At 37.4% G+C, this 20,044-nt stretch overlaps 1 pseudogene; it reads right to left on the minus strand.

The window, feature by feature from the left end:
- Positions 1-1,658: 1,658 nt before the first annotated feature.
- Positions 1,659-20,044, minus strand: part of LOC122661454 — a 58,786-nt pseudogene continuing 40,400 nt past the window's right edge.

A 20,044-nucleotide genomic window follows, 5' to 3' on the forward strand; every position in this document is an offset into this window, starting at 1 on the left:
TCAGGACTCGAAGGGAAGAGAGTCCTTGTAGGTCTTCCAATGAGGCCCGATGAGGGTCCATGATCTTTTCTCTCGGTGCAATACGATTCAGGTCATCAGAGTTGGTTTCATTGCCGGCAATTTAAGGTTAGGAGGAAGAAGAAGAAGTTCCGAGCGAGAACTCAAGAACACCCAAAACTTGTAGCGAGAACTCTCCTTAGAAAACCTTAACACAAAAATACCTAAATCCCACTTCAATCTCTTGCTTACACAACAAGACAATAAAACAAGGTAATACTTCTCCAAGTCGGGTGTTGGGTCGGACCGAACCGCAAGGGCTTCACCCCGTACCCCCATACAAGATCAGTGATGGGATCCATAGGGCCCAAGCCCTCTGCTACCATTACAGACCTCACAAAATTTCACCTTCGGGTTGCCACAAAAAATGTCAGTGGGGCAATCTTCAAAACGGGTACAAAGAATTCAAAACACACACAACACATTGCCTTTAGAAGACCTGTGCCTCAAATTCTCCTTTTGGCTCAGGTATGTCATCTCTCCAGGAGTTTTCTTTCAAAACTAAAGAATCTTTTATAATGCCCTGGATATCTTTCAATATCTAACTCCATGATCGCTCTGAGACAAATCAGATACAAATGATCAAATTATCAAGTGATTCTTGGTTCTTAAATCCCTCCCGTTTCATAGTTCACATCAAGTTGTAACTATTTGACATTTCATAATCTGATGTTTGCCTCCAATTCCACTCAAAACCAAGTAAAGCAATTCGTTCATCCATAAATAGTCCAATAATTAGAAGGCAATCAAATCAGAAATTGTCACTATTTATGTTAACAATTCAGGCTATAAATAAAAATGAAAACATACAGTTGGATCATTTTTCTAACTTTCACAGTAACCTCCACCACTCTGCCCTACCTACCCCTGCAACTTAGAACAACATTAGCAAGAAAGGTTTACTAGCTCAAAGCACACCAGGTCAAAATCAACATTTGATTGAGTTAAAAGTGAGATAAAGTTTTTAAGATGCATAGGAGCTTCGTCATGAAATATTAAGGCCATAATCAACTGAGCCTATAACACTAAAAAATGTGAAAAATGACCATCAAATTATTCTGCTGCTTAGTTGTTCGGGTTGGCAAAACAGAGTACCTGAGGAAGATAATCGCATTTGGAAGATCATCCAAATAGACTAGGGTTGGAGAAATCATGACCAATGAGGCAATGAGGTTATTTTCCTATACTCCTTGCAGCTCTTTAATTATTCTTCTAACATGTTTTCATCAGCTCCCCTTCACAGAGTAAGTTGGTTACAGTAAGCTCTGATACAAACATTCTCCAAGTAATGCAATTGATGACAGGTTGGTAAAAGATTAAGATTACGATTGACAAACTGCTGCTACCTGGACTTTTCAAACTGCCAACTCCATTGCTAGAATGAATGGAAAACCTAAAGAAAATTAATGATAGTTCTTGGTATTCCCAGAGATCAAATAATGCATGTGCCCATGATAAATGGAAAGATAGTGGGCATGACGATTTCCGTTGTAGTTGTTCAGGCAGTGGTTGAGCATATACCACTAAGTCCAAGGTGAAGTAGCATATACCTGCCTTGATACTGTAAAAGCATATTAATCAAAAGCAATAGATCAAATAAATACAGAGCAACAATGCTACTCACACATTTTTTTCCAAACATTGACATTGCTTTCTTAAATGTATGGCCAATTGTAAAGGACTGGCTTCATGAGAAGTTTTAGATAAGATAGACCATTCTTCCAAGCTATAAAATTGGTCAATCTTCTGTTGAGCCAAGCGAAAAAAGGGAATAAGTAAATAAGGATCTCCAATCCACAGCAGAATCTTCTCTTGATTCTCAGGTAATTGGTACTGGTAGTTTTCAACTTTTGGCCACTTGATCCTGTACCAGTTAATCTCAGTAAGCATATGATCCCATGGTTCTCATAAATCTCATCTCACACATGAATACAATGAACTCCCTTGAAGTGAACTGAAATGGTTGGTGAGGAATAGGGTTCCTGCCAAGGAATAGGGTTCCTGCCAAAGAATATAACAAAAAAAATCTTAACTACATCAACTTGCTGCGAATGAACCAGAAAAATCATACATCTTTACGTACAGACGGGGCCCATAAATTTTGATCTGGCCCACATGGGTATCCCTCCCATTAAGGTGATTGGACAACACAGCAATTTGAAGGATGAAAGTGTTGATAAATGTTTCTCTGCAACAGATATTGAAATACATAATTGAAGACATTGCCAACTTGGGTTCCTTGTACAAATGTATACAAAAAAGGTAAATTATGGATAATGTTCAAGCTAATCAAAAACTTAAATATATTATACTCCAATGAGTCACTCATTGAATAAACCTGACCAGATGCTTAGATTAGCGAACAAGCCTGCCAATGGAGTCCCCCAGGAAAGGGAAGAGGGAGAAATTAAGACCTGGAAGAGTGTAACCTTCACAACCACCTTACCCCACCAACCCCCTCCTCCCATAATAAAAAAGGGGAAAAAACAAAAAAACTACAGGTTGGGGAGGCTCCCGATCACGTTATAGATGAAATTATGTTTCAACAGCCAGTAGCTGTCGGTCATCTTGTTGACACCAGGATGGGGTAATCATTGGGTTCACTCTTTATCCACCCTATCCCTGCGCTATAAAAGCCAGGGCAATCCATTCAGTGGAGAAGTTAATATCTACTTAGTTTCCCAAACCTTATCCCCCTTACTGTGGTGAAGATTGGCCCTGCTGTCCTGATATATTATCAGTTATTTAATTGCCATTTTCTTTTCTAATGCTAAGACACCTCAATTTTGTCATGGGTTTCTGGGCATAGCCTGAAAGAAAGAGTATTTCTTGGCTGAATCCATGGTACCACTCCATCTGGCCCATGCAGCCTTTATGTCTTGTACTATCTCATGTTGTTCACACTCTTAAATACGTTGCAAGGCATTTTCTTTTGCATGGCAAAGCTATCCAGACACTCAGAATTAGCCAGCTACCTAGCTGTAACTCTATTACACATCTTTTTGCATCCTCGAGATGCACAGCATACACTGCCTAACTCTAATTCTATTACACATCTTTTTGGATCCTCGAGATGCACAGCATCTATGTATGATGGCCCCTTTTCCCAACCTCACAAATCACTGTTGCACCAAGCACCTTGCAAAGGCTCTCATGTGCTTCCCTTCAGCATCTGATTAATATTGTAGCTCATTAACTTCTAAGCAGCTAGAAAAACTTAAAAATTATCTCACAGCTACGGCAACATGATTTGCAGGTTTCATTTTTCCTTTATTTAAATTTTAACAGCCCAAAAACATAGGATTAGATTAACTTCGTGGAACATTGGATCCTTAATGGGTAAGAGTCTAGAGTTGGTAGATGTGATGAGGAGACAAAGGATTTATATCGCATGTATCCAAGAGACGAGATGGAAGGGTGACAAAGCTAAGATGTTGGATGACTTCAAACTTTAGTATTCGGGAGATCAAAGTAATAGAAACAGAGTGGGTATAATATTGGACAAAGACCTAATGAATGATGTTGTGGATGTCAAAAGATTGGGTGATAGGATTATGTACATCAAACTTGTGTTGGAGAAAGAGGTTGTCAATATTGTTTGCACTTCTGCACCCCAAATAGGATTGGATGATAGTAGTAAGCGCCAATTTTGGGATAACATGGATGATTTAGTACAAGGTTTTGGCCAGGATGAATTGATTCTTATTGGAGGTGACCTGAATGGACATGGTGAGAGTGATCGTAGAAGCTATGAAGGTATCCATGGAGGATTCGGGGTTGGAGAGAGGAATGAGGAGGGGACCTCAATCTTAGACTTTGTGGTAACTTATGATTTATCCATTGTGAACACTTTCTTTGAAAAAAGAAAGGTACACTTAGTTACCTACAAAAGTGGGAATCATGCCAGTCAAATTGATTTCTTCCTAACTAGGGGGGCAAACAGGATGTTTTGTAAGGACTGTAGGGTTATTCTTGGGGAGAGCTAACTACCCAACATAGACTGGTGGTCCTGGATATGTGCCTTAGTGCACAGAAGAGTATGAGGAGGGAACCTATGAATCCTAAGATAAGGTGGTGGAGATTAAAAGGGGAGTCCATATGCACATTTACTGATAATGTGGTCAAACAAGGAAAATGGGACTTGGAGGGAGACACTATTGTGATGTGGAAGGAGATGATGACTTGCATTAAGAGTTGACAAAGAAGTTCTAGAAGAAGCAAAGGGTAGTAACACCCCTAGGGAGACTTGGTGGTGGAATGTTGAGGTCCAAGCAGCCATCAAGACCAAGAAAGAGTGCTTTAAGACATGGCAACGGACACAAGAAACAGAAGATAAAAAGAGGTATAGTGAGGCAAAAAACGAGGCTAAGAAGATTATGAGGATGGCTAGGGCGAAGAAATATGAAGACCTCTATGTTAACCTAAACATAAAGGAAGGGGAGATAGCTAAAATGAAAGAAAGGAAGAGTAGAGATTTCGACCATGTGAGATGTATCAAAGGTGAGGATGGAAGAATGTTGGTAAGGGATGAGGACATTGTGAGGAGATGGGATGAGTACATTTGTAAACTACTAAATAGAGAGATAATTCAAATGATTACGACTCAGATGATTGCATTATTCATCAAGAGACTATAGATCATAGATATGTACGAAAGATTGGTGTAGGGGAAGTTAAAGAAGCCTAAGAAAGATGAAAGTAGGCAAGACACCGGACCCAGATGAGATTCCAATAGAAGTGTGGAACACCCTATTAGTATGTGGGGTTTATTGGTTAACCAACCTGTTTAACAAGATTATGAACACAAGGAAAATGCCAGATGAATGGAGAAGAAGCATTGTAGTCCCGATCTACAAAAATAAAGGTGATATTCAGAGCTGCAATAACTATAGAAGCACAAAACTAATGAGTCATACTATGAAATTATGGGAGAAGGTTATTGAAGTCGTCTGAGAAGAGAGACTCATATCTCGAAGAACCAATTTGGTTTTATGCCAAGAAGATCCACAACAGAAGCTATCTACCTATTGAGGAGGCTCATGGAAAGATGTAGAGCTAGCAAGAAGGATCTCCATTTGGTCTTTATTGACCTGGAAAAAGCCTATGATAGAGTCCCTAAAGACTTAATCCGGCATGTACTTGTGAAGTGAGGGCTACCCTGTAATTATATACATGTTATTAAAGATATGTATGAGGGCGTGGTGACTAGTGTGAGATCTGTCAAAGGCCAGGGCAAGTAATTCCCAATTACGATTGGATTACATAAAGGATCAGGACTAAGCCTTATCTATTTGCACTTATCATGGATGAATTAACCAAGAGCATTCAAGACGAGGTCCCATGGTGTATGCTCTTTGCAGATGATATCGTTTTGGTGAATGAGACAAAAGCAGGGATAAATGCTAAGTTAGAGTTGTGGAGATCAACCCTGGAAATAAGAGGCTTCTAGACTAGTAAATCAAAGACGGAGTATATGAGATGTAACTTTAGTCACACTACGATGAAAAATGACATGGTGAAAATTGAGAGAGAAATACCGCAAAGTGACTATTTTAGATATCTAGGATCAATCATAAACAAGGCAGGTGACATAGATGATGATGTTTCACAGAGAATTAAAGTGGGATGGATGAAGTAGAGAAGCGCGACCGGAGTACTGTGTGACCGACGTATTCCTTTAAAACTTAAAGGAAAGTTCTATAGGACTGTTGTTCAACTGGCTATAATGTATGGGGCGGAGTGTTGGGCAGTTAAGAAGTATCATATAAAGAAGCTATGTGTAGCAGAAATGAGGATGTTAAGATGGATGTGAGAAAAAACTAGGACGGGTAAAGTAAGGAATAATCGTAATAAGAGCTGATTTGGGAGTTGCCCCGATCAATGACAAGCTTCAAGAATGTCGTTTGAGGTGGTATGGACATGTTCAACGGCGACCTAAGGATGCCTAAGTGTGGAGGAGTGATCTGATCCCGATTGAAGGAGCTAGAAGAGCTAGGGGCGGCAAGCCTAAAATGACCATAGGAGAGGTTGTGAGGAATGACGAGTAGTCTGGGTCTTGTACCAAGTATGACCTCGGATAGAGCCTATTGGAGGGCAAGGATCCATGTTGCAGACCCGATCTAGTTGAGATTTTCCTGACTTCTTGGGTTGTGCCTCTTTTTTTTTTTTTTTTTTGAAAAGATCCATGTAGTCGACCCCATTCAGTTGGGATAAGGCTGAGTTTGTTGTTGTTGTTATTCAACCTACTTCCAAAAATATGTTACATCCCTTTGGTTTGGAATGCTTCAGAAGCACAAAGATAGTGCAGGACTTCGTCAACCAAATTATAACATCAAAACTTGGAATCAAACAAGACAATAAAGAAGTAACCTTGTTATTAATATCTATCTATCTATCTATCTATCTATCTATCTATATATATATATATATATATATATATATATATATATATATACATACACCAAACACGGCGCAAGAATAATCCAAGACTAACTAATAGGACTTAATTTGTCCTTAGACTTTCAAGCCTAAGCTCTAATCATCTGATTCTTCTTCGATTGGGGGTAATATGGATTATTCTAAATTTAATTCTTGAATTAAGAAAGGAGGGGGAGTAAGACCTTGAGATTGAAGATAATTAATTCTATATTCTATTTGAGATTGGGTATCGGCCACCTTTGATCTAAATTAGTAAGAAACAGAATAATATATCTAATCTGTATTACAGCTCTATGCTTTCAGATTATAAATAAGCTTAAACAGTACAAGTAAACAGTGCAAATAGTACAAGCTTACAGAAAACTACATATGCAATCAACAGTACGCTCCTGGATGAGGAGAGACACAAAAACAGACTGACAGGAGGAAGTACAGGAAATCGCAAGCAAAGTTGCTGGTACAATCCTCAAGTGCTTGCAGCATACAATGCAAGCTTACAAAACAAGTTACACCACTTATAAATACTCACAAAACACTCTTGCAAAAAGAAAGCTTAAGAGTCTAAGCACACAACTAAACACAAGCTTCAAGCACACTTCAACCTTTGCCCTGAAGAGATGGCAAGGTTGCCTTATATAATAGTTGGGGAAGCTTCCGGATCTGCGGACTTGAAACAAAGTTAACTCCACCGACACTTCAGGAGAATAATTGAAGATGGCCAACAGGTAAGAGGTCGCATCATCTTTATAAAAGTAGAGGCAGGTAAGACATCGCATCTTTTGTCTTTAAGAAAAGTAGATTCCTCATGAACAGTAGAAAGTAAAATTATTTATTACTTTATACTGTTTTGATGCTTGATGCGTTATCTTAGTGCGGAGAATCTGACTTTTGACCATAGCCAGTAAGACAAGTCTCTGAGGATAGGTCCACCATTTCGTCTGTCAAAAGAGACATGGCGTCTTCTTCGTTAGTAAGGGCATCAGAAATGCGCTTCTTCAAAGCTTCTGTAGATAAGGATGGGTACTTCTTTTTGAAGGAGGCTAAGAGCGCCACAAAATCGTCTGGATCTGGCTGGGAAGAACTTTCGCCGAAAGAGAAAGAGTCAGAATATATGCCTCTTTTAGGCTGATCTTAGCTGGAATAAGCTTAGAAAAATTGAACTTATCCCACAATTTGATGAAAATTTGACAATAAAGGATCGGAATATAATCCCATGGGGAACTGTACAAGTCCATCTAACAATCCAGAGGATCTCATATAAGATCATAAATTGATTAAAGATATCTCGAATTGAGAGTATTATTGAATTTTATAACAGATTCTTTGAGAGAGAGGGGTAATATATCCTGGTTAGGACCCCAAATAAATAACCAATATTTAAACCAATTGGGTAACTCCTTTAAGCTACCTTGAATCCAAAATTGAATAAACCAGCTGTGGGTCTCGAAGTCATTCTGATATAAGAGGACTTGATCCCAAGCATTCATATAATCATAAAATGTGTAGGAGCTGACTTTAAGTCCTGTTCTATTTGACAAATTACGGGGGGCTGAAGGAATAAGTCCCCAATTATGAATATTGATAATATTGAATATTGAAAGCTTAGAATAAGCTTTTATTGTTTCAGAATTATTTCGAAACGTATGATGAATATTAACAGAACCACTTTCGTTCAGAATTTGCTCATAGTGTTCTCAGGTTTTGTCACCAAGACTGGGAAGGAGATGATCTTTAAGAGTTTCTGTAGCAATTTCAGAGGGAGTTTTTCGATGATGAACATAGTATTGATCAATTGGCATTATGTGAATAGTAGATGTTTCTAAAAAAGGGGATTTGGGTTGAGAGGGAGAAACTGAAGAAATGGGAGATGGAACAGACAAAAGAAAGACCTTTGGATGAAGAGGAGAAAGATAACTCTAGACCAGAATAGGTTGGAGTCATCTACTTATCTTTGTCCTGATGGTTCTTGCCCTTTCGGTCCCTACAAAAATTCACAAGAAAGTCAAGGAGGGAATTTTGTTCTCCTTTTATATATTCTATCTCAAAATCGAAAATAGATAATAAAGCTTGCCATCTCTTTTTTATCTTCTTTTAATATATTTAAATCTATTTGCCAAGCTATTATGCAAGCAAGAATATTAGGAGCTTCATTCATATTCATGACAATTTTTATTGGCAATAAACAATCTTTTCAAATTTCTTAATGTAAAGAAAATGTCTTCCTCAATAAACTCTAAATCTTCTTTTAAATAAAGCAAACAAAGCATACAAAATGTTAATATTTATCATAAATAATACTTACATATGGATATTACAGTGCCCGTCTGGATGAGGAGAGAGACAGAAACAAGAAGACCAGAAATACGATGGAAATCCAAGTTTGAATTCGTCGCTTACAAACCGGAAGCCATGATGATTATCATAAATCTCGGAGATAATATGGTTGATCTCACGAGAGTTCATACACTCATTTTATTCTAATAACACTCAAAAAACTCTTGAAAACAAACTTACACTCAAAACAGAAAAATTGCTCCAACTTGTAATGCTTGCACAATTTTCTTCCATGCTCCCCTGGATGCCAAGAGTTGGATTTTATAGAAGTTGTTTCACGGACTTAAGAGGTGTTTGAATCCACCGATGCTTGAATAATTGTCCGTTTGTCCAAAGTAGCTTTAAAAGATTCTTCTTTATAAAAGCAAGATATACCTTGCTTTTGACAAGGCAATCCATGGATTAAAGATCATGTTTTCCTCTTTGTCAAAAGTAAAGAATTCTTTATTTGTTTGTTTTATCTTGGGACGGTGAGAAAGCCGGAGTTTCGGGCCTTTGTGCAAAATCTTCTACATACGGGTCTTCGTCATGAGCTAAATCAACTGCATCTTCTGAAATTGACATTTTGTCGGTTTCATCATCAGGCTTCAAAGCATCAAGAATCTTCTGACGAATTTTTTCAAGGGATCAATGAGGATGCTTCTTTTGGAGAGAAACAAGCATGTCTGTTAGGTCGTCAGAGGACTGAGAAATCGATCGCTATATGTGGAGGAATCTGAATATATTCTGTCTATTTATTGTTGGAATATAATCCCAATGACAGCAATGGGATTATATTCCTATAATAACTAGACAAACATACATAAAATGGTGGGATAAATTCAAGATATCTCGTCTCATCCCTACTAAGATTATTCTCAAGAAAGGAATCTATTCGGACTCCTTCACATTTGGCGAAGGCACTAATTCAATCTCTCAGACATCTGACGACTTGACATAAATGCTTGTTTCTATCCAAAAGAAAAACCCTCGTTGGTCTCTGGAAAAGATTGGTTAGAAGATATTTGATGCTTTAAAGCCTGATGTTGAAAACGACAAAATGTTTGTGTCTGATGATACTGTTGATCTAGCCCGTGACGAAGATCCCTATGCTGAAGATTTTGCTCAAAAGCCAGAGACTCCGATTTACTCTGCATCTCAAGAAACGACAAAATAAAGTAAATCTTACTTTTGACAAAGAGGAAAATAAGATCCCTGATCTGTGGAATGCCTCATCAAAAGCAAGAATATATTTAAAAAAGAAGCATCTTATCAAGCAGCTTTGATAAAGATACCTTCCATCATGCAACGCCTCAATTATTCAGGTGTCGGTGGATTCGAAAGCCTTTCAAGTCCGGGTCTCTCACCAGTCCTCTGTCTTCTTTGTCTTCTATATAATCCAGCAAATCGAAGGAGTGAGCATCAAGTTGAAAGTGCAATATTTCATCACAATGAAGGAAAGATGGCTATAATTATCCAAATACCTGAACACTATTACAACCATCATAGTAACAATTACAACCACACAACCACCAACTATAGTTACTATTACAACTACCACATAGTTACTTTTACAAACCGTAGTTACTTTTACAAACCATAGTTACTTTTACAAACCAAACCAAACCATCTTAATAAGTATCTGGACCGGTGTCACTATCGTAGGACCCATCAAGATAATGGTGTTTGGAAATCCTCGTGGTTCTCCATGATGCGGTGGATATTAGGATCTTGGAGAATATCATTAGTCTCCCATGCATTGAACGTGGTGGTAATGAGGCATTCCGGCAGGCAATTGGAGTCCACCTGACTGTGAGAACACATGTTGTGCATGAATTGAAGCCATTCTTCTTTTCGTTCTGTGCGCTGGTCAAACAGGTCATATGTCGTGGTGCATAGCAACTGGAAAGTGGGGGAGAAAGCCATGTAATGATTTGAGGAGATATTAGGCTCAACAAAGGTTGGGTGAATATGATCTAGGGGTCTGTGAAAAAGGATGATGACAAAGGTGTCATCATCGGAGAGGGTAGATAGGATATTAATCCACTGGGGGATAAGAGCAAATAAAGTAAGAAGCTTAGCAAAATAAGGAGATACCTGGAGACCAAGGTAGTCTCTACAGCCAGGGGGAAGCAGACTACAATTGGACCTTACTATGTAGTGATGAAGGATAGAAATGGGAAGGTACAATGCTATGTGGTGAACAACAAGGAGGTGCCAAAAGAAGACATAAAATTCTTTTTCAAAGAGATAAAACCGGTTGATGGTGAAGAGGGTGAGGTATGGATAAGAAGCGTGACATACCATCCATTTGTATTGTATGCTGTATTGGTATACTAAAAGAGGGAGGAGGTCCTGGTAGGTTTGTCTACTGTATTCAATCATGGTGCAACCAGAAATATCGCTATAAACTTCTGGGGGAAGTGTAGGTAGGAAGGGAGCTGGATTGGGTTTTGGATCTTCATCATCAGGGGGAAAAGAGGAGGATGAGGATACTCCAGGAGTGAGGGGCATGCAGAGGGGAATGATAGGGATAATGGATTGGATTAATTTTTTGGGTCGGGATAGGAAATCTACTAGCACATTATATTTTCCTTTGATATGTTTGACCTTAAATGACCATTTGGAAAACCAATCCGCCCACCTGAGAAGTTGTGGTTCTGAGAGAGTGTTCTGTTTGAATTGAAGCATTCGGGGGAATGATGACATATCCATTTCCACTTGGAAGGTGTGACCAATAAGGTAGAACTGGAACTTTTCGATGCCTCTCCGGACTGCAAGAATTTCTTTGAATGTGGAGTAGTAGTGCTGTTCAGAAGGTTTGAATTTGGCACTACGGTATCCACAAACATGTCGCTTTCCATGTTTTTCTTCAAGCAGGACTGCCGCCTAATGTGTATCACTGGCGTCAGTTTGGAGAACCCGAAGACCTGTTGAAGGGATCTGAAGAGGAGGAAGCTTCTGAGCAATAGCTTTGAGATATTTAACTGTTGCTGTATGCTGTGATGACCATGTTGGAGGGTTTTTCTTGAGGAGGGCATTCAGAGGGCCTGTATACTAAGTTTGATTGGAGATGAATTCAATCAAATAATTTATGATCCCAAGAAATTGCTGGAGTTATTGAACGGTAAATGGTCCATCAGAGAATTGTAACAAAGACTTTCCAATATGAGGTTGGAGCTCATATTTTCCTTGGTCAATGGTGACACCGAGAAAGTCTATTTTGGGGACCCCAACTTGCATCTTTGAGGGAGAGAGCATGATTCCATATTTCAGAGTGATTTCATGGAACTGATGGAGTAATTGTTGATGCTCTTCTTCTGTTTTGGAGAACAATAAGATGTCATCGATGTAAATCAAAGCCTGAGATTGAATTGGCTCATAAATTTTCATCATCGCTTTCTGAAAGAGTGAGGGAGCGACCTTCAATCCAAAAGGCATCACTGTCCAATGGAAGTGGTATCCTGGGATGCAAAAAGCTGTCTTGGCCCTATCTTCCGGATGAATTCCCAATTGCCAAAATCCTGCTTTCAAATCAAATTTGCTGAAGATGGTAGCTTCTGAAAGCTGCAACATCAGTGATGGTCTGGTAGGCAAGGGGAATTTATCATCAGCAAGGAATGCGTTAAGGGGTTGGTAATTGATAACCAGACGCATTTTTCCTCGGTCTTGTTCGGCTCTTTTGTTGACATAGAAAGCTTCACATGCCCACTGAGAAGAGGTATGTTCAATAAGTCCTTGACTTTGGAGTTGTGTTACCTCTTTTCTTGCAAGGAGGAAGTGGTCAGCATTCATTCCTGAATGACTTGCACATGATCTTGAAAATATTTAAACATATAAACAACCTTTCAGGCCAAAAACTAAACGAAATATAAAATATAATAAATATTTCCCCAAGCATAATTCAAACGATAATACTATTCCAAATAAAACAAAAAAATTCTATACAAATCCCCTAAGGTCAAATAAGCCTCCCATCTGCTACAAATGTGGTAAAGTCGGCCACTTCAAAAGTCAATGTCGAGTTAAAGAAAAAATTAATGCTTTAGAGATTGATGAAACTCAAAAACAAAATTTGTGTAATATTTTCTTAAATACTTCTAAATCAGAAAATGAAGATTCTGATAAAGAAATTAATCAGGTCAGGCATGATGAAGAATTATTCATGTCTGTCGATTCTAGCTCTGATTCCGATTGTCAGTGCAACCCCTATAGAGCCTCTCTCCGTATGAATGGACTAAGTATCAATACCCTAACCGCGGAGGAAGACACATTTATAAAAACCATTGATCAAATTACTGATCCTCAGGTCAAGTCCAAAATGCTGACTGACTATATAAATCTTATAAAAACACAACAGCTTAATAAAACAAATAAACTACCTGAAAAAATTGATGAATATAATTTTAAAAATATCATAAAAAGACTTCAGAATACTCAGGTAAAACCTGCCTTTCCTAATTAGTCATCTATAGCTGATCTTCGCAAAGAGTTAAAAGATCTAAAAAGTGAAGTTGTTGTTCTAAAACAACATGTCTAGATTCTTGAACTCACTGCCCAACAATACTTAGAAAATCCTACTGTTGAGGAAGAAGAGGAAGATTTTCACAATATGTTTGCCAATAAAGGAACTTCTTCCTAAGGCATTCGTCTAGTCCATACTATCACATCCCAGCGATGGTATGTTCTTATCAATATAATAGTGCACCAAGAATACACTGTTAGTACCTTAGCTTTAGTTGACTCTGGAGCAGATTTAAACTGTTTAAAAGAAGGTTTAGTACCTTCACAGTATTTTGAAACAACCACACAGAGAATGACCACCGCAAGTGGCTCAAAGATGAATGCCAACTATAAGCTTACTAATACGGTTATCTATAATAATGGAATATGTTTAGATACCCCATTCTTGATGATTAAAAAAATATCATCCTTAGTTCTTTTAGGAACCCCATTTCTTCAAATGATATATCCATTTGTAGTTGACCACAGGGGCATTCATACCACCATAAACAATCAAAAAATAACATTCGCATTTGCCTACAACCAAAAGAACATGCTATAAATTCTTTACAAAGGCAAATAAAATATAAAGAAAAATTCATTAATACTCTTCACTCTGAGATACAGAAGAAGACAATAAAAGAGAAAATTGAGAACCCTAAAATGCAAATAACTATAAAGAATTTTCAACAAAAGCTTGAAAGCGAAATCTGTGCAGAAGTCCCTAATGCTTTCTGGAATCGAAAGTCTCATATAGTTACCCTTCCATATGAGGATAATTTTTCGGATTGAATGATTCCTACCAAAGCTCAAGCTGCTCAAATGCCAACAACTCAACGCGAAACTTGTCAAAAGGAAATCGCTGACTTATTGGCCAAAGGTTTAATATGCCCTAGCAAATTCCCATGGAGCTGTACAGCTTTTTATGTAGAAAATAATGCTAAAATAGAAAGAGGAGCACCTAGACTCGTAATCAATTATAAACCTTTGAATAAAGTCCTTAAATGGATTAGATATCCTTTGCCAAATAAACGTGATCTTCTCAATAGACTTTATGCTTCATACATATTTTCAAAATTTGATATGAAATCTGGGTATTGGCAAATTCAGATTGCTGAAAAGGATAAGTATAAAACGGCATTTGTTGTTCCTTTCGGACAATATGAATGGAATGTAATGTCATTTGGATTAAAAAATGCACCATCTGAATAGCAAAACATAATGAATCAAATTTTCAATCCGTACTCTAATTTCATAATAATTTATATTGATGACGTCTTGATATTCTCCAATACTATCGATAAGCACTGGAAGCATCTCAATATATTTTTAAAGGTTGTCAAAGTTGTAGGTTTAGTGGTTTTTGCCAAGAAGGTAAAACTTTTCCAAACCCACATTAGATTCCTTGGGCATTATATATCTTTTGGATCCATAGTCCCAATTGAGCGTGCAATTCAATTCGCCGACAAATTACCCGATGAAATAACCGACAAAACTCAGCTACAAAGGTTCCTCGGGAGCCTGAACTATATATCTGATTTTTATAAAGACTTAGCCAAAGACGCTAAACCCCTCTTCCTTCGGCTCCAAAAAACTCCGATACCATGGACGGATGAACAGACTAAAGCAATCCGAAAAATCAAACTTAAAGCCAAAGAGATTCCCTGCCTATCCTTAGCCCAACCTGATCTAATACAAGATAGTCGAATCAGATGCGTCTGATACAGGATATGGAGGAATTCTCAAACAGAGACTTTCTTTAGGCAAAGAACAATTAGTGAGGTTTACTTCTAGAACGTGGAATCCAACTCAGCAAAAGTGTTCCACCATCAAAAAGGAAATCCTATCTCTTGTTCACTGTATTACCAAATTTGAGAGTGACTTGTTGAATAAAATTTTTTTAGTGTGAATTGATTGTAAAGCGACAGAGGATGTGTTGGAAAAGGACGTCAAAAACCTTGCTGCTAAACAAATATTCTCCAGATGGCAGTCACTACTTTCTATATTTGATTTTGATATTGAATTTATTTTAGGAGAGAAAAACTCCTTGCCTGATTTTTTAACATGTGAGTTTTTTTAGGGACAAAAATAAGCAGTTAGTACCAGTCTTTTCAGGAATCCTCTCCGCCCCTGACAAAGGCAAGTCCAAAGCTATACAAGAAACACCTTCTCCTAGCTCTTCAAAAACCCCTCCGTCTCCTTCTTATCCTAAAGCATAGTTTTCTAAAACCGCCACTATTCACCTCTTCCCTATTGAAGAATATTACATTCATCATAAATTCACCCCATCTCAAATAGCTGAAGCATACTTTATTGATCACCCTATTCAGGGAATAAAACCTATTGAATTCTATGAGCGCATCCTCTCTAAAACCGGATGCGTTAACATTACCCATACCTTTTCTGATTCCACTAATACCATCAAAGCATCATAAAGGCATATTCAAAATTCTCCATCATCAATATAAAATCTTTTAATGACTGGGGGACCCATATATCCACCAACAGGTCATTTCTAGATTCTCCTGTTATATCATATACAACATATACATACTTTGATTATATCAAAGCGTGGGAACAGGTACTTATTTATCAAAATATATACGAAACTCACTCCTGGTATATCCAGTTACATTTGCAACATAACATATCTCATATACCAGTATGGTTTAAATATTGGTTTTTTATATGGGGTCTGACCAATTTGGATTTCTTCCCTCTCCCCCTAAGAGAATCCCTTCTTAAATTCAAAAAATATAATTCTTCTTATCCTAAAGCACAGTTTTCTGAAACCACCACTATTCACCTCTTCCCTATTGAAGAATATTACATTCATCATAAACTCACACCATCCCAAATAGTTGAAGCATACTTCATTGATCACCCTATTCAGGGAATAAAACCTATTGAATTCTATGAGCGCATCCTCTCTGAAACCGGGTGCGTTAACATTACCCATACCTTTTCTGATTCCGCTAATACCATCAAGGCATATTCAAAATTCTCCATCATCAATATAAAATCTTTTAATGACTGGGTGACCCATATATCCACCAACAGGTCATTTCTAGATTCTTCTAGTATATCCTATACAACATATACATACTTTGATTATATCAAAGCGTGGGAACAGGTACTTATTTATCAAAATATATGCGGAACTCACTCCTGGTATATCTAGTTCCATTTGCAACATAACATATCTCCCAATATGGTTCAAATATTGGTTTCTTATATGGGGTCCGACCAATTCGGATTTCTTCCCTCTCCCCCTAAGAGAATCCCTTCTTAAATTCAAAAAATATAATTCATCTTATCCTAAAGCACAGTTTTCTGAAACCGCCACTATTCACCTCTTCCCTATTGAAGAATATTACATTCATCATAAACTCACCCCATCCCAAATAGCTTAAGCATACTTCATTGATCACCCTATTTAGGGAATAAAACCTATTGAATTCTATGAGCTCATCCTCTCTGAAACCGGGTGCGTTAACATTACCCATACCTTTTCTGATTCCGCTAATACCATCAAGGCATATTCAAAATTCTCTATCATCAATATAAAATCTTTTAATGACTGGGGGACCCATATATCCACCAACAGGTCATTTCTAGATTCTTCTGATATATCCTATACAACATATACATACTTTGATTATATCAAAGCGTGGGAACAGGTACTTATTTATCAAAATATATACGGAACTCGCTCCTGGTATATCCAGTTCCATTTGCAACATAACATATCTCATATACCAATATGGTTCAAATATTGGTTTTTTATATGGGGTCCGACCAATTCGGATTTCTTCCCTCTCCCCCTAAGAGAATCCCTTTTTAAATTCAAAAAATATAATTCTTCTCTTTATCCCCGTGATATCAATATACAATTTCTGATTATATATGAGATCCCTTGGATAATGAAATGGATATATACTATCCTTCCTAATACCAATCTTGTCTGGGATTATCTTCCTACTCTGTATCGACAAATCTACATTAAATGGTGGGAAAAATTAAATATCTCACGTCTCATTCCTAGCAAGATAATCATCAAAAGGGGAATCTATTCTAATAATGATTCTTCTGGTCCAAGCAACACTTCTCCACATCAGCAGTCTGACGAACTAGTGGCAATTATATCATCAATACGAAATTCTCATCCAAATTGGACGTTGGAACAAATTTGCCAGCGTATTACTGATGCTTTCTAGCCAGATGATGATAGAATGTCATCCTCAAGCAATACTGTTGATCTAGCTCGAGATTCGGACGTTCACTTCGGCCAAAAGCCAGAGTCCCCATATTCATCTTCATCTAAGACCTAATCCTGTTGAAATAATTGGCTTTTTGACAAAGAGGAAAACTGGGTCCGAACCCTTGGAATGCCTCGTCATTAGGCTCTATTATTACCTCCACTTGCCAAGCTCTATTATTGCCTCCACTTGCTTTCTATTTTCGTCCTCTTGCAATAATTTCCTTCGTCAGTTATGTCTCAACACGTCAATCAAGGAGCACACTCACTCGCAATTATGCAGAATGCTTTCCGGATTCCAAATCACTTGAAATCCTCAAGTGTCTATTTAATGAAGCCACTTCAAACATTGAGATCATCGTGAGAAGAAATTTAGCTCCCTTACTGAAGAATGCTTGTGATTCCTTTGAGTGTTGTATAAGTTTTGAATGTATTTGAGTGAATCCTTTGAATGTTGTGTAAGTTTTAGTTGAGTGTTTGTAAGTGTGTATGCAATCTGCAGAGATCTTGGATATAATCTCTGAGGTGTATAACCAGTTCCTTGGATTCTCTTTTATAAGCGACAAATTCTCCACCGGATTGCCAAAGTACTTTTGGTCCGCGTGCTATTGTCTGTCTCCATACCTAGACCAACACTGTAATATCCATATGTAAGTTTGTTTTCTTTATGTTTTGTGTGCAAGAATTAAAGTTTGATTTACAATTAGTAGAAGAAGATATTCACTTCACCTCTATTAATATTGACAGATTATTTGCAAAATACTCTCGTTCTACTTCTTTTGATGCTATAAACATTTTGTTATATGTTATTGATTGGCAAATAGATTTACAGTTGATATTTGAAGAGAGAAGGGAGATAACTCAAAAAATTAATCTGCTACTTTTATGAAACTTCAAATACTTAAAAAAGTTATAGCCTTAGAAAAGGAAGATATAAAACATATTCAGACTAATTAATATTTATAATATTGAAAAGAATAATGAAGTTCTTGATAGACAATTTAATCATCTTCAAAAGCAAGGTTTACCATTTTCATCTACCTTTAATACTGAGCTATATATATTATTCACAGGTTTTTATATTATAATCAGTATGAAATTCAAATGTTCCTTTAGTATATATATATATCTGGGTTTCATTTATTTTAGGAATTGTTCCTTGAGCTATATGTTTCTCTAAGTTTTTAAATACTATTACTTCAAAGTTAAATACTGGTTTAGACCATGATTTCAAAGAAAGTCATCCAATGGGCAATTCTTGACTTGGTATCAGCCAAGTCTTGATCAAGGTTGGAGAGAATGATATTAAGGACTCTTATTTGATTCCTGACTCTATGCATATTATCCCAACATCCTAAAGTTCAGCCGCTCTGTATAGTCAAGGAGCTAATCGTTAGAGATATCAAATGTTATGACACAGAGGTCGTGTTGTCGAAGCAGAGGGGCTATTTCAGAAGGGCTGGCCCGAGGGGCTTTAGATAGAATAAGGCGTTTCAAATGTGAAAAGCCACCTGTCCCAATAACCAATTTCCTTCTTTTGCTCTTGTATACACCATTGGAGGAACCGATTGTCGTTCTTAATATGAAGATTCAGAAAAGTAACATATTAAGCTTTTGAGTTATCTCTTTCCTTTTCTCACGAAGGACTTCTAAATGAATTTGCCAACTGATAATTCGAATAGACAGATAGGAAATATCATGAGTACGACAAGAAGGAATTCTAGCTTTCATAAAATTAATAGAATTCATAATCATAATAATATTTTCATTTACCAATTCTAAATCTTCGTTAATATAACGCAAACAAAGCATATCATTGGAAGTAAGAAGAATGCTTACATATGAATATTGCAATTCTGACCTGGGAATGGAGATAGGCAATAGCAAGAGGACCAGAAGAAGTTCGGGAGTCCTAGTTAGAAGTAGTCCGTTACAAAGGTAAACACCGGATGGCGATCATAAATCTCAGAGATGATATTCGAGATCTCGTGAGATTGCATAAAGCTACATAGCACACCATACTAAAAGCTACAAAGCACACCACACTCAAAATGAAAAATATTACAATTTTCTTCGATGATTTCGAAGAGAAGAGAAAGCCTTATTTACAGAAGTTTGGACGGACTTCACAGAGCTACAAATCTGCGGACAATGGCCTTCAAATCCACCGACGCAGGGGTCAACTACTTTTAACGAGGCATTCCACGGGTCGAAACCCTGTTCTCCTCATTGTCAAAAGTAAGAGAATAAGATATCATTTCTATTTAGCTTTAGAGGAAGAGCCCAAAAAAAGTGGCGGAGAATCCGGCTTTTGCGCATCTTGAAGAAAAGCTTATGCGTCACGACCCAATTCCACAGTATCTTCTGAGGTGGACATCTAATTGTCTTTTGGACAGAAAATCTCTGATATCTTTTGTCAAATTTTTTCCATCGTCCAGTTGGGATGCTTTTGTCGAATAGACGCGATCATAGAAG

The sequence above is a fragment of the Telopea speciosissima genome, chromosome 5 (assembly GCF_018873765.1).
Source record: "Telopea speciosissima isolate NSW1024214 ecotype Mountain lineage chromosome 5, Tspe_v1, whole genome shotgun sequence".
Lineage (NCBI taxonomy): Eukaryota > Viridiplantae > Streptophyta > Magnoliopsida > Proteales > Proteaceae > Telopea > Telopea speciosissima.